The following is a 13,830-nucleotide window of genomic DNA, read 5'->3' as shown; positions in this document are numbered from 1 at the left end:
AAGGCCTGATCTGGGCTGCTGATTTTGGGAGTCACAAGGTTTCCACTGGGGGTCTTCAACATGAGGACATGATGAGGTACCTGGAATTAAAGCCTGCAGAAGCATCCCCACTGCCACCTCCAACTTCATCTGGGATGTTCTCATTCTCACATTGGTCCACACTCAGTCTCCAGCATTGGTTTTTGGCTCTAGCAGCTTTTGCTCCAAGAAATTGTAAAGGTCCTTTCAGCTGTGCTAGGTCCGCAATGTTAAATATAAAAATTCGAAATAGCTATTCGGGTGACCTGGAGAGTTTTTAATATCTTTTTTTTATATCTGTGACCTGGTGAGTTTTGTTCCTTGCCTATTCCAACTTCAGTCAAGTGATTCAGTTGTTTATGCATGTGCTTATCGAGGGGTCTGTCCCCTGTGGATCATTGTCTAAAATATTCTATCCCTGTTTCATTCAAGCTCCAAAACCAGTATTGGAATCATAGTGCAAAACATACAAAATTGTGGTACAATAATCATGTTGAAGATCCAAAAAAAAAAAAAAAGAATGTGAAATTCTCTTCTAAATTGGATATAATTTCTAAAAAAAATGATCAGGAATTGAGACACTTAGACTCTCAGATACATGCTTTTAATATGTAACTGCTTGGCCTACCATAGAGATTTGTCAGACACAAGGAGAGAAGCATGTAAAGAAAAATCTTTACTTGACTGATATGATAGTCCCTAGTGTTATTATTTGTCTCTACAGCGAAGCTGTGTCGGCCTTGCTCAGGACAGTGCATGGTCATAGACAGCACACAGGCACCTCATCCTCATGAAATCACCTCCATGGATAATGATAATGACTTTGATAATTTGAAAGGGGAGCTACATAAATATATCCCCAAATATCTTGTTGGAAAAATTAAAGCAACAAGAAATACAAAGCATGACGCATTGATTGGAGGAAGAATGATTGGAGCAACCCATGCATGCTACAGGAGAAATTCTGGTGTTGCTGGACAGCCACTGTGAAGTGAATGTGATGTGGTTGTAGCCCTTGCTGGCTGTCATCCAAGAGGACCAGCAGCCCATAACTTGGCACCCAGCTGATATCATCAGTGCAGAAATGCTTGTCTACAACTTGTTGCCCTCCATGGAACAGGGAGGATTCAGCTGGGGGCCATACTTCAAAATGGGACCTTGTTCCCCTTTCTGAGCTACAAGGACCAAATGGAGATAATGCAACAGTAAAGTCACCTGCAGTGACTAGAGGATTGTTTGCCATGAATAGACTCCAATTCAGTGAATTGGCAATATAACAGTGGCGTGTAAGTCTGGAGAGAAAAATATTTTAAAATATCACTTAGGATCTGAAATGTGGTGGTAAGATCTTCATCTTCCCTTGCTCTATAGTAGGACATTTTTTCAGGGGCGGGGGGAACCGTCATCATATGGATAGGACACTGTGACATATAACTGAGGCTGGCACACGTTTGGTTGAATGAATACAAGGAGCATCATTTTCCCTTAAGACCTGATCTGAGGACCAAGAGTTATGGGAATATCAGTGAGTATATTGAAATAAAGAAGAAATCGGGCTATAAATAATGTAAATGATATCCAGATACTATTTATCCAGAAATGCAGATATTAACATAAGGAACACGTGGAAAAAGGGCACAATTTAAGTATAAGAAAAGTCAGTTAAGAAACTATTGCATAGCTCTAAGGAAAACCCTGAGAGACCTGGAGGAAGGTCTGAACTAAGGCAGGACTTGATTATCTTACATACTACATATTAGAATTTTCTGTTTGGAAAGTAGGATATAAGTGCATTAAAAACAAATGAATAAGAGATTCTAGTTTTATCCATTGCTTCATACCCATCAGTCCTTTATTTACTATGTGTAAGGAAGTTCAACAAACCCTAAATTTATTTATTCAAAGATAAATAAGATTGAGCCTAATTCCCCAAAGAACATACAGTATACCAAAAGAGACAAACAGATGCTAATGCTGCTATTCTTTCACTCATTAGAAGTCAAGGTGAAGAAGGAAAGGAATTAAAGGATGACTCCCAAAGGATGAGAGGAGATGTGGACATCACCAAAGATGACAGGCAGGGTGGGAGAGCACAGCTGGCAAGGAAGATGATAAATTAAAAGTTTGGAAGATAAAATACGAACTCTGTGATCAAGTTTACAGCTACAGAAGTTATCAAAGCCGAAGATACAGACTTCTATGTTATCTCAATCTGATAGGAAGACATTTTGCCACAAGAAGAATGAAATCCAAAGGTATACTTTGAGTTTGTGATGTAATGAGGGATTGATTGAGGCTGTATTGTGTATGAACTTGAATAAATCACTTCACTTTTGGTTCCCAATTTGCTCTTCAGTAAAATTAGAAAATAAAGCTAAGAATTTTTCCAAAAGTTGTATGCATTCCTAGTGAATTCCTTCTTTTTCTTGGTGCCCATCTCCCTGTCTCCACCAAACTTTGAGACTATTCTTGTAACAAACAACAAGAGAATCAGTAAGGTTAATAAAATTGTGTTTTGTTTTGTTTCGTTTTAAAGCCAAGTCGCTATTGCTCACTGATGGATCATGTTACACTGGAAAAAGAGGGTTACTAAACAATCTCAAAAGGTGTTCCCTGTCTAAGCTGAAAAAGCCATCTTCTTTCCATTTCCCCTGCAACTGGGTGACATTTCTGCTGTTGGAAATCTAAAGGGCAGCCCCTTGAAGTCCCCATTGGTCATTACACTGGAATCTGCTCTACATATCCATGACAATGTCTATCAAGTTTGGTTTCCTTAGTTAAGAGTTGCAGTCGGACCCTAATATGGAATAGCAGTAAGTGGTGAAAATGTAATACTCTGCCTTACCCAGAATAGGTGGTGGTAACTTTTTTTAATTCAAATTAATTTGCTTATGCTAAAAGTTAAGGATTATTTTAGCAGTGCTCAGCATGTGATTCTGTGTTAAAGAGTGCCAAAGATCCTCCCTGTGTTGCTCACATATTTTCTGATTTGAACAACAAATGCTCTAAGATTGAATAACAACTTTGGTAAACATGAATAAGAAAAATGACAATAAGTTTTTAGCATTTTTTGATCAAACTAAAAAAAAAAAGCAAAGTAGCATGGGTCACTGACTATAAATGTGTAGTAAATTAACATGACTCTCATCTTCTAATTATATAATACTGTAGTAGTATGAGTCCTGGTTGTCAATTCAGAATAATGCATTTTAAGGCACTGGCAGTAGATTATAATAGAAAAAGATGGGCCAAATCAAACCTGAGAATAAGGAAAGTGAAGTTGAATATAGGCGAACTTTTTTGAATGAGATGGATGAACATCTCTGAATGAAATATTCAGGACTATGTAGCAAACTGCCAAGAAAATCCAATTTCATGGGAAAATTAAAATGAGAATCAAAAGTCTCTAGAAGACACACAGACAGGCAAACACTTATATTTGTGTTTAGCAAAAACAAATAGATTACTAGGTAAGCTACTAGATCTTTTACATCTGTATGTCTTTTCCTTCCTTTGTTTCCATAAGTACTTGTAATCATTGTCCTAATCATTATTTCTGAACCAAGGCTTATTTTTTTTCTTGTATATTCATCTGCCTTCTTTCCTTATCTCCTCCAAACCTAAAGTAAGTGTAGATGTTGTATATTTTTGAATAATTTATCATGTTGAGGAGCTGCACAAATGTAAAAAACAGATTTAATACCACAATTGACAGAGAGGGCACTCTGCAATGACAGGCTCTAGAGTCCAGAATTTTAAAGAGTTTTATTCAGCTCTAGAAACCTTGTTTCCCTTCTTTGTTTCTAACTGAACAGAATTGTTTAAACAAAACTCCTCATCTTTGTTTTGAGTATTAGCACTAATTAAATCATGTGGTGAGATAGCATAAATCAAGTTTTCTGCCATCCTCTAACATTCTTTCTTATAAGATGTGATCTCTGTGTTTGATATTAAAGGGACCAAGGTATTGAGAATGAGGAAATAACTTATCCACTTGTCCATGTTTGAATAGATAACAGACAATGGAGTCAAGATGGAAAATTTTGACTCTAGAGCCTGCCTCTCAACCACGACGCCAAAAACTTGCTATCAGTTTTTAAATGCTTCAACCATGCAATGTATACATTCAAGAAATATGTAGCTTTCTCCGAAATGATACTAGATTTTGATAGAAGATGCCTATAGGTCTCAGAAAATCATTGTGGTTGTCAATTAACTTCAGGGTGATACTTCATGACAAGGAAGATGGGAGAGAAAAAAATTACAATTGACCTACCCAATAAACTTACTGCCAATGAAGAACAATCTTTTACTGCTCATGAAGACTCTCTCCTTGACCACACTTTAATCACAGCTCTAAGCTTTTTTTCCTGATGAGGCCTCTCTACCATATCCCTCCCCACTTTTCACCCCTCCAACCCCTGCCCCAGCAGTATCTGCTCACTCTGGTCTGCCCTCAGCAAGAATCCCAATAGGTCAGATTAGCAAGAATGCCCCTAATCTTTGATGTCTCTTCTCAATAATCTTCCATCCACCACCCATCTCCCCTCCCAAACACCCGCCCACCTACCCGTCTGCTTGACTATAAATCTTTTTTTGTCCTTATATTCAAAATTTAGTCCAATTCTATACTGATGTCTCTTTCTCCTTATTATAATAGTTCCTGAATAAAGTCTGCTTTAATGGCTCTAACTACTTTCAGTCTCTGTTTTGTTTTTTCTTTAATACTGTACACATGCAGGGCAGAGAAGCATGAAAAGAGGAATGAATTTTGAAGATAATGACAATTTTTAAAAAGCCACAGTTTTCTGCCTGTATTTAAAGGACTTTTTGCAAGGAAGTTTTTAGAAGATGATCATTTGGTTCAAATACTAGCATAGGAGCTGTGTTTATTTGCTTTGGCAATATTCCTAAACTCAAGGGAGGGATGTGAGAGTTTGCTTAACTTCTTCAAAATATCAACTTCGCCAGGCAGCGATGGACTGCATCTTTTAATCTACAAGTGGGCGCTCTCCTACTGAAAAATTACAGAATCAGCCTGAAGCAGGCTTTGCTGCTACTCCTTCCCACCAGTTTTCTGGTACTTTCACGAGGATTTACTGTAGCTAAAATAATGCCCTTATCTTCTTGTTTACTAGCTTTTCTGAGTAGGAAATATCTTTGGAGAGGAAAAAAAACCGGTTTGATCCACAATCCCTTCTCCACAGGGTAAGCCACTGTTACCTGTGATAGTGTTCTTATGGAGTGAGATCGTATTGTTCGAAACTGCATTTCATGAAGCTGTCATAAAAGATTCTGAAATATTATCAAGTGAGCACTTTGAATACCAGAATAACAAACGCAGAGTTTATCTTTCATTTGATAACAAGTCTTTTGTGCTTTCTCTTGTGTGCTAAAGAAATCATTTAAATCAACTGCCTTAAAACAATGACCACAGAACACCACATAGCGGCAGGTGTGGGATGAACAAATTTCCAACAAAATTAGCCCTTTTACAAAGCAAAACGCATGTAACCTGTAACTTTATAGTTTTTGAATTCTTGTAATGTATGATTCAATTATAATTTTTTGCAGGCCAAGGAAAGCTCCTTCCCTTCATTCCTCCTAAAAATGCTCTTAAAATAAGTCTCTGTGTTTTTTCAATGACATGATTATGAAATGCATTCCACTGCCCCAGGTCTCACAACAGAAGCTTTCCCATTATTTTCTACAAGATCCAATAGAGCATTCTTGATTTCAATCAGGTCAGACACCCTGTCACAATCCAATCTTGACACATCAATGACAAGGCATATCAGAGCAGTCAAAAGTTTACAACATGTAATAAAAACTGAACTAAAGTCAAGCATGCTATCCTCTTGTAGGCCCAGGGAGACTCTAGGCAACTAGTGATTTGTAGGCTCCATTACATCCCAAATGTTCGATGTATCTAGCCCTTGGCAGGGTGTCAAGGACAAGAAATAATCAGTCTTTAGAGATCACTTTTGAAATGCTATGCCCTCTGCTTCCTTCAGGTGAATCATTCCTTCCGTGTTGTCAGGATCCACTGATGAAAGCTGACGACTTTCAATAGCCTGTGACAAGTGAGGTATCCCCTTCTCCATATGGGGAGGAAATGATACCGTGCAATCAGCTTTCACCAGGCGTGCTGTGAGTGATGAGCTACTGCACAACATCATGCTTGTGAGCTCTTTTCCAGAGTCAAAAGTAAAAAGAAGGATGTATACCATCTTGTACACAAGAGCAGAATGATCACCAGGGAAGCAGAAAGGAGGGTATTTTTAGCTTATTTATAGATATTTCATGTCTAGAAACCAGATTTTGTCTTCATGTTGAATCTTTAGATTCAAAAGAGTAGACTAAGATCAGGTATCTGAAAATGACACAGAAGGAGACGATGCAGATTGGTGGCAGTGCTCACATAGCAATAAGTATTAAATAGGCATTCTGGTCTGAATATGACTTTTAGTCAACTAATATATGATAATATATCTACAAAGAGAGTCATTACTGATTTTCAAATAGCAACTTTTTTCTCATAATAGCCTTGCATTTTTTTTAATCACTAGAATTCCAACTATTTCAACCACAAAACCACAACCATTTAAATTTCTCCAACAATGTCCTATAGCTATCATATTTATTGTTAAAACACTAATTTTTAAAAACTGATTATTTTCTGATTAAAAACTGATTAAGTTAGATCTTTAGTTTCAGATTCTCTCTTCACATGTAGTCTAGTTTCAGTTAATTCACTGTACTTTGAGGTTAGAGACTATATAATATAATTAAGGATAAAAATAAATGTAAATGACACCCCAAATTTTCATTTTGTATAGACAATGTATAAAACAATGTGCCAATAGAGGAGATAGAACACAAGGATTCAAATATATCCATCTGTTACAGATTCTGGCAGATGATTTCTGTCTTTAATGTAATTGTGGTAATGTAAGAATATGACACATTCAATGTATTTCCCAAGTATTCTAGTTTTTAAAAATGGCAGAGATGAGAAAGTATTATGAAACCTAATTATAGTTCAATAATTGAGTCTTACATATATTCCCAATGATCCATGAAAAATATATGTATATATAGTAGTATGTATAATCTTACATAAAATTTCAATTAAAATATCTTTTACATCCTTACTATATAAAATTTCATAAATATTTTACGAAACATTGTATATTGTGGCATAGTACTCTAGTCTTTCTAACAAAAGAATATTTTTTTTCTAAAGCATAAAAGCCAGTTTAAAAAGCAAAGAAACCCCAAGTTACATTCTTTTGGCTAGCAAATCACCTTTAATTGTTTTTTTATGTTAAAGAATATAAAATATGTATTTTATTGATAAATGTTTAATATTCTTTTTGTTTAATATTTCCTCCTGACTTTTAATACTCCATTTCAAGAATAATAAACATCACCTTTTCAGTGCCTTGCACTTAAACATAAGTGGCAGAGAATAATCGGCAGACACTTGAGGAAAGCCAATGATATGAAAGAAGGAGACAAAACAAAACAAAAACAAAACAAAACAAAACACAAGATTTTCGGACAAAAATAGATGAAAGAGAGTAATTCGGAGGAAACAGGGACCATTAAGGGGAGTAGTGGGAAACTTCAAAATCTATTCATTTTCAGAGAGCTAGGAGATACTATTGTGTATTAATAATCAAAAAAAGACACTTTAGGGAAAAATACAGGCAACAAGAAAGAACTCTTAGAATTTATGAAAAGAGGGGCAAAACTTAAAAAATAGCCATTAACTTCACTACCACTACAAAATTAGAGGAGAACGGAAGCTAAAGTTGAGAATAGATTTCAGAAAGTTAGGAAAACAACAGCAAAAGTGAAATGGAAATGCAGAAAGAAAAAAGATTTTACAGATTTCAACATTCAAATAATATAGAAGTAAACAGAAAAAAACACAGGGGCTATCATCCAAAAAAAATCATATAAGAACATTTCCTTAAACTAAAATGTGTAATATTTCATCAAAAAAAAAAGCCATACTGCATACCTAGAATAATGAATTAAATGGGACTCACACAAAAACATATTTTTGAATGAAAATTCAAAATCACAGAACCAAAAATAAGACCAAAATCTTCCAGAAAGGGGGGGGGGAGCATTCACATATTAAGGATCTAAAATGAGAGCAGCTTACAATTTGTTAATAGTATTGCAACTAGAAGACAATGAAATAATGTCTTCTTATGAGGAAAAATGACTTTCAGTCTAGAATTGTACATCAAAACAAACTGTCATTTAAGTGGGAGACATGTTATATCTCAAAGAAGTTTCAAAAGACCAGCCAAGAATGTTTCGAGAGACCAGCCAAGTCCTTCCGTAAAGGAAGGAAAAAAACTGACTGACTGAGGAGACCCTAGCATCTCCCTCAGCAATGCTAGAATTTAGACAAGCTTCTTCCTCATTGTAGGTCCCTGACCTCCTTTTCTTAAAGCACTGGCTTTAGAAAATTTGGACTTTTAAATTATTCCTCTGCTTCTTTGATATGTCGATCTTTCCAAAAGACTTCTTGGCAGTTTTACAAACCAGGCATATCTTTCTCTGGAAACTGGGAGCCATTTTTTTGACTTGTGATCACCATTTCCCTGGCAGAGTAGGAGCCTATCTTAGGCAGGCACCTTCCTCCAAGTTGTAAAAGTACTTTTTGTCATAAAGATATAGGAAGTTTATTTTTCTTTGGATAAATCCAGTTAGCAAGCACATGTGGACAATGATTCTCCCCACCCCACCAATTAAAATCTTTCCAGCCCTTTGTTTCAGTGGAGTTGAGCTCAAAGCTCTAAGCATTCCTGTTTGTTTCTCCTGTTTGTTTAAATTTTGCGAGTTCAATTTTTGCTTTGACACCACCATAGGTTGTGTTCCAAAGGAAGGTTGTAAGAGATGGCAGGCAAAGTAGAATATATAACAGGAAAGAGATAAATAGAATCTCCAAGCTGATGTTGAAAGAAACATCAGCTGAGGGCTGTCAGAGTTTGAGATTATCAGCATACACTGGGAGAGAAAAATGGACAGTTTGAGAAAGGCAAAAGTACACAGAAGAAACTAGTAAATTACCAGATGGGTTTTACCATTCTGAGAGGAAATGTATACTTATCTCAGAAATTTGGTGCTGAGTTAGTGCCAGGATACATTGAAAACTCAGCCAAAGAATATCTAGGTAATTTTTAACTCCATTGAAATTTAAAAAGTTGGACAAGGGGGGAAAAAACATTATTTCTGCTCTGAACAGTATTCACATAGTCAACATCTTATAAATCCTAAATAAAAGTTGATGTAATCAACATTGTGATAGAATTATGCCAAGGGGAAGAAGAAGGGGAATGTACTTGTGAGTGGTGGGCACAAGAGATTTAAATCCTCAACTGCCATTTAAGGAGAAGAGAGTTAACATCTAAACTTTAAATAAATAAATACCAGACACAGTGATTCCAACCAGATGAAGTATTTGATTGTCAAGAAACTTGGGATAGGAATAGTAAGTCTAGAAGTTAATTGCTTTTCCTTATAAGCCTGAACACATTACCTGACTCTTTAAATGTCAAATATGTAAATCTGAAATATAATAAAAGTAGACACTACAAGAGTTAGGGGAAAAAAAGCATACGCTTGCTGAAAATAAAAACGAAGAAAGAGGAAAACATTAAAAAGTGAAGGACAAAAGGAGGGAAAGGAAGAAAAAAAATGTAAAGGAGGAATATAAAGGAAAAGATCAACAGAAGCAAACAAAGAAAAGCTGCAGGTTTCATACTAAATCATTTCACTGGTTACTCTTTCTCAATGACCATGCAAACATTGGCCTTGACCAGCAGTGTATTTGCAAATACACTTCGCAAATATTTACAAATAGTAATCAGACTTGCAAGGGACTCCACTCATTTGCTGAATCACAACCTAAACCTAAATCTAAATCTAAACTCATTGTTTCATAATTCACAACCTCTTTCTACCACGACCAGCAACTACCACAGTTCTGAACAAATACATTAGGAAATCATTATGAGGTCTTCAGAACTGCACTGCAGTGTTCTACATGTCAACATTTTTTTTGGGGGGGGGTGTCCAAAATGTGTTATTTTAAGAGTTCACCATCCTCCACCCACTCTTGCAACTTTCATTCTCAGCAACTAACCATAGCCCTTACCTCCCAGACAAATTAGAATCATCAGATCCCATCTCTCTTTTCATGTAAATCATATACCCTCAAATATATCCCAGTTTTCACCTGCTATTCTCTCTCTTCACAGAATATGTTTAAAAGCTGGAATCTGTGCCTCACACTCATGCCCCTGGTGATCTCTGTAAAGTTCCTAGATGAAGTAGTGAGTACCAAGGTCAGGCCAGCTCTATTGACTGTGTAAAGCCTGCTAGTGGCCAGTGATATGTGATAAAACACCTTAAGTTCAACTGTTAGAAAAGCTATTACGAAGATTTATACAGGTATTCCTATTATTTAAGTATCTTTCCATGTTGCAAATTTTTTCTGACCCTCACAGTCCAATATCATCTTTCCCCTCCACTATTAAGTGATGCTGCTAAAGAGAAAAATGGGACAGCTTTTGCTTTTGCACATGAAGATATAATCTTCTTGAGCGTGTCTGCCATCTTTTATATACACAGGCAGTGAGCAGATCCTGGCTGTGTTAGGAATCACTGAGGTCAGGAATCACACTGAAGCAGCAAGAATGCCTCATTGGCTCATAATTATTCTTTACAATAGCCGTTTTCTGAATTGGATTCCTTTAATTGTCATGGATCTCACTCAGCTTTGCTTGTAATCTGCCCATCTTGACTGGTTCTTTCCTCTTACAATACATATATTCTCAAATCTTTCTGCAAATAAAACAGTATTTCCACACCTCCCTCTGAAAATATTCTTTCCAGTAAGTCCTGTATATTTCACTTCATTAGTATCTCTTTAATCTCTGCTCTCATCTGTCCTCATCACTACTACCCATTTCCACTGATAGTTTCCACTAATCATTAGCAGTAATCTGATTGTTTCCTGATCAGTGTTTCCTTTCCAGCTCTCTTTCACAAATCTCTCTCCTTTGAGCATCAGACCACATATTCAGCAGTTCATTAGATATATTCACTTGAATATTCCAAGACACCTCAACTCAATATGTCCAAACTTGAAATCAGCTCTTTTTCGTCTACCTACTAATTCTCCTCTTTGTTCTAAATCATTGAATATCACTGGTGGTCCAAGAAGATCACCCTTGACTGCTTTCTCTTCCTTATTCTTTACACTTTAAATCAAATTATAAAAATTTGTCATCAAATTATAAAAATTCTATTTCATAAATGTCTCTTAAATCTATCCACAAATCTCCATTCCCACTGGTGCCTTCCTTATTTAATATTTACTTTCCATCTGGATTTCTAAAATAACATCATGGCTGGTATTTCTGCCACCAGATTTTCCCCTCTTCTGCCCATTCTCTTATGGAGAATATAATGCAATTGTAGTAATTTTTATAAACTTCAAGTCTGATTCTGTGTTTTCCGTGTTTAGGAAGGAATATCTGATGACTCTACTGCTCTTAAGATAAATTTCTAACATCCTTAACTTATAAGCAAAAGCACCTTTATTAAATAGTTCTTGTATTTTTCCTATCTTAATCTCTTAACCTCATACTTCAGGTTTTCATCTTGTAAAAAAATATTTTTGTTATTCAAGAGAAAAATCTTCTCCCTCTCTTTTAGATATTTATACATCTTGTTGCATTTTGCTCGAAATATTCTTTCCCAAAACCAAACATTCCCTTCAACTTTTTTCAGACTTGAGTTAGATACTCTATTAGAGTCTCAGGGCTAACCTAACAATACCATAAATGGATGGTTTAAAACAACAGAAATTTATTGTCTCATAATTCTAGAGCCTAGAATCCAAAATCAAGGTCTGTCTGAAGTTTCTAGGGAGACAATGCCCCATGCCTCTCTCCTAACTTCTGGTGGTTGCCTACAGTCCTAGGCTGTTGTAGTCTTGTAGCTGTGTGACTCTGGTCCTCGCCTCTATCATCAAATGGCCTTCTTCCCCAGGTTTATGTCTGTGTTTCCATACAACCATCATCTAAGGACACCAGTCATTGAATTTATGACCCCGTCTAACCCAGTATGACTTCATCTTAATTAATTACACATGCAAAGACACTATTTCAAAATAAGGTCACATCTCGAGGTTATAGCTAAGCATGAATTTTAGAGGAAACCTCTTCACCTTTATAGAAACCCTTCTGCATACCAGGATGCAACTTGAGCAGCCTTAGCATACCACATATAATAAACATTATATTGAGGGGTACCTGGGTGGCACATTCAGTTAATCATCCAACTCTTGGTTTCAACTTAGGTCACAATCTCAGTCTTGGGATAGAGTCCTATGTTGGGCTTTGCAGTGAGCATTGAGCCTGTTTGAGATTCTCTCTCTCTCTCTGACCCTCTGCATCCTCTCCACCCCCATAAAGATTATGCTGAGAACTACTGATTTGTCTTTTCCCCAATTGCACAGGGACAGCAAACATTTATCCTCAGAACCTAGTACAAGGTCTGATAGAGGAGGCTCAGTACTTATTTGGAAAAAAAGAGAAAAAAAATTAATGAAAGATTTTTAGGGGCACTGGGTGGCTCAGTGGGTTAAAGTCTCTGTCTTTGTCTCAGGTCACAATCCCAGAGTCCTGGGATCGAGCCCCACATCGGTCTCTCTGTTCGGCAGGGAGCCTGCTTCCCCCACTTGTGATCTCTGCCCGCTTCTCTGCCTACTTGTGATCTCTGTCTGTCAAATAAATAAATAAAATCTATTTTTAAAAAAGAGCTCTTTTTAAAATTCTCAGTCTTCTCACAGTTTTCAGGATAACTTTCTAAACTAAAACAGAATCTAACAGAAAGACCTATGTTAAAATTTAAAATATCCATTCCTTTTTCTATCTACCTACTTCTTTCAGAGCAAGCACAAGAATAAAAAGAAACAAAATCTTAAATAAACTACCATCTTCTGAAGGTGGCATGCTACACTTTCTTGGTTTGTTTGCTTTCTTGCTTGTTTGTTTGTTTGTTTGTTTTGGGTATTTTTCCTACCTCATTCTTCTTGCTAAATCCAACTTAACTTTTAGAAGTTGTATCATTTAGTTTTATACTGGAAGGAACATCCAGTTCTCCCCCAACCCCATTCTTCTTTGGGGGCAGGGGCATTTTTATATACTTCTATAGCAGACTCTGGTACTATCCTGTCCATGTCCTTACCTCTTTCATGGGCCCCACACCATCTAGCTATGTGTTATTGCAAGCACTCGCAAGTGCTGGCCTGGATGAAATGCCATAGAGCATTTGAAGTCCTTGAGAAAGTCTAACCAAGGAAAAGTACTGGCACCGTGGTGAGTAACCTTACAGATACCATACGGTCAATTAGTGTCCCTGTTGACCCAAACAGTGCCCTGACCTTCGGCACCACCTGTATGATCTTTTCTCCCTTCTCTGTATCACCGGTTCCCTGACCTACTGGTATTTTATAAGATCACTAACCAAATAAGCAGCTTGTACTTCAGTCCCCTCTCAGGAATTGTCTGTGGTTGTACCTGGTGTGAGAGATTTTCTAACCTTTTTCTAATACCACTTTTCACCACTTTTCAAATATTGTAATCTATTTACTTGTCTTCTGCTGCTACTACTATGTAATGTCCCAGTGGTATAAGTACTTTATTACCCCCTGTATATCAGAGTGCTTGGGGTATGGTAGGAAGGAACCAATAAACATCTTTGGTTATTTTTTTTTCT

At 36.6% G+C, this 13,830-nt stretch overlaps 1 pseudogene; it reads left to right on the top strand.

The window, feature by feature from the left end:
• The first annotated feature begins 381 nt into the window (after nt 1-381).
• On the top strand, nt 382-1,635 carry LOC132002654 (polypeptide N-acetylgalactosaminyltransferase 11-like; annotated as a pseudogene).
• The last annotated feature ends 12,195 nt before the right edge of the window (nt 1,636-13,830 follow it).

Source organism: Mustela nigripes, chromosome 15 (genome assembly GCF_022355385.1).
Source record: "Mustela nigripes isolate SB6536 chromosome 15, MUSNIG.SB6536, whole genome shotgun sequence".
Classification (NCBI taxonomy): domain Eukaryota; kingdom Metazoa; phylum Chordata; class Mammalia; order Carnivora; family Mustelidae; genus Mustela; species Mustela nigripes.
This window is presented reverse-complemented; position numbering and strand designations above follow the sequence as displayed.